General features: G+C 34.4%; 1 protein-coding gene across 1 annotated transcript in view; it reads right to left on the minus strand.

The window, feature by feature from the left end:
* Positions 1-2,890, minus strand: part of LOC111088146 — an 82,216-nt gene that overhangs the window by 7,687 nt on the left and 71,639 nt on the right. Inside the window, exon 5 of the transcript XR_002612752.1 lies at positions 216-339. The gene's annotated coding sequence lies outside the window, so the exon portion shown is untranslated. The remainder of the gene's footprint in view (positions 1-215; positions 340-2,890) is intronic.

Raw genomic sequence — 2,890 nt, forward strand, 5'->3', positions numbered from 1 at the left:
TAACAATCAATCAAACGTCGATTTTTAGCAACGTAAGACTTCAGATTTCTCGTTGAACCACTAGGGGGGGCTGGAGAGTAGGAACCAATTTGTATACATAACATAAAACACTTATCTTAAAATAAACGTTGTTTTTGTTTTGTTTACTGTTTTAAGTCTATCTTGACAAAATTATAGCTTGATATATTTTACAGATAAGTAACTTCGTACACTACCAGCCGAAGGAAATCTTGAAATGCCGTTTCAACGTTTCGTGCTTCGTTGGCTGCAGAACACTCCTGAAATGTACAACGTTGGTATATCATAGCGAAACGCCGAGCTTCTTCCTCACTGATTAGCCTGTGAAATTCCAAACATTTTAATTTAAAAATGTATAAAGATTATCCAAAAGCAAAATGTTTATTAATCTTAATTGTTCCATTACACCTCCTTTGTCTGATTCCGTTTTCTGAGAACAAAACGGTTTAATAAATCAAAGTTAACCTATACAACCGAAACGGTAAACACCTAAAGATAAATATCTACGTATCTCCCTGCTTAAATTATAATCAAAACGTTTACCTTTACTTCGCAATAATTAAGTTCGCTTACAAATAGCTTTCATTATTCGGAAACACAATTTACTAAAGAAAGAATTCCAGTAATAGGCATTCAGTCATGTAATTATGTTATCCTCTTGTTGCTTACACTACATATAACGTATGTAAGTGCGCCCTGATGGCTCAGCGGAAAGTCTGTGGGTTTATAGCGCAGTGCGCAGAGCAGATACATGTATAGTCCACTGTGTATCTTTGTGCTTAACAACAAACAAACACATCTATTTAAACTGATTTTGTAGAGAATGTTCTCGAATACACGATCTTCGTATAATTAAATATATTGGTGTTTCAAAGAAATAAAGGCTAAGATTTTTTTTTTAATTTTATTTAACGTGGGATAATGGCTCATCGCTGTTGGAAGTTTGCTTTTGTTTCAGCCAAATTGCAACATTGAAACAGGAAAATCGTCGCTTTATTTCTGTTACTTCTGGTTCAAAGGAGATAAACTACATGTAGGATTTAAAAGAGTTATAACTATACATTGCTGTTGTTTTTCAGCGAAAACTACACAATGGGCTGCATGAATTCCGTCCTCCGCTGGGAATAGAACCCTGGATTTCAACGTTAAGTCTATAATCTTACCACTGACTCACCAGGAGACAATTAAAAAATAGACAAAACAAGGTGTTGTGTGGCTTTGACGAAATACACGTGTATACATACAAAGACACGCAGCTAGAAATAATAGTTTAAAACCCAGAGGGAAATTTAAAAGGGACAGCGTTTAGGAAACACTTCTATTTGTGTTTAACTAATTTATATTAATTTTCATTTAAATATAATTATTTTAGATAAAATACCACAAATAAATATCATATTATTTATCTTACCTCATATGTGATGGGTCTTTTTTTATTACCAACTTTAAGTAGCTCCCTTGTTTTGAAAAAAACTTCGTTTATTAGTTATAGAATAAACAACGACGTAGCCACGAGTACTGTCCAAGATTCCCACGGTTTTCAATGTTGTAAAAGATGTAACATGGAAACACTAGGTTGAGATTTGGTAGACGGGTTAACATGGAAAAACCAAGTTGAGATTTGGTAGACGGGTTAACATGGAAACACCAGGTTGAGATTTGGTAGACGGGTTAACATGGAAACACTAGGTTGAGATTTGGTAGACGGGTTAACAGGAAACACTAGGTTGAGATTTGGTAGACGGGTTAATATGGAAACACTAGGTTGAGATTTGGTAGACGGGTTAACATGGAAACACTAGATTGAGATTTGGTAGACGGGTTAACATGGAAACACTAGGTTGAGATTTGGTAGACGGGTTAACATGGAAACACCAGGTTGAGATTTGGTAGACGGATTAACATGGAAACACCAGGTTGAGATTTGGTAGACTGCTTAGAAAAACTTCTTTCGTTGAGTATGTAGCATAATATCTTATCATAATCAAATGTGCATTTTTGTAAACCAGGACGGTGATAAAAAAAAACAGGTTATTAGTACTTATTAAAATTATTTAAGTGAAATCAACATCCCCCTTAACCTTTGTTATCCATACTGTCCTTATGTCGAAGACTCTTTTTGACAAGCCCCACCCCCAGTGGCACAGCGGTATGTCTGCGGACTTACAACGCTAGAAACCGGGTTTCAATACCCGTCGTGGGCAGAGCACAAATAGCCAATTGTGTAGCTTTGTGCTTAACTTCAAACAAACAATCAAACAATTCTTTTTGTCAACAATTTGTTATTGTTTAATAAAATGATGCTCTGCCAAAATAAAACCAAACTCACTGAAGTTTCTTCAATGACTTTAAAACCGCAAAAATCATTAATTATCAATTAATTATTAGTTATTTAGATCTTGTATACAATATGTTTAATGCTAGGTATTGCTCTGCCTTGAAGTCCAACTAAATGGTGCAAGGAAGTAATCAGTTGGAAAAACGAACAACCGTGAAGTTTCAATATTTTGTGCAAGTTTGACTTGCTAAAAATAAACGTCTTACATTATAAGACATCCATGCCCTTTTTTAAACAACATAATTCACGTCTTTAAGAGTCTTGAGTTCAATAAACTCTTAGCAGGATATCAAATGTTGACACATCATTTGGTTCCCCTTATTTATTTATTCTTTTTTTATATTAAATTTGCGTAAAAGAACTGTACGTAAATGTACTAGAATGCTCCGTAACGGAGCGAAAAATTATCGAGCACGTGGTTTATATTTTTTGGTCCAAAATTTTCAGTAAAAATATCTCGGATATTTAGATTACATTGAAAACGTCTCCTTCCATACTTAGATTACAGTGAAAACGTCTCCTTCCATACTTAGA

Source organism: Limulus polyphemus, unplaced genomic scaffold (genome assembly GCF_000517525.1).
Source record: "Limulus polyphemus unplaced genomic scaffold, Limulus_polyphemus-2.1.2 Scaffold3212, whole genome shotgun sequence".
NCBI classification, from domain to species: Eukaryota; Metazoa; Arthropoda; class Merostomata; order Xiphosura; family Limulidae; genus Limulus; species Limulus polyphemus.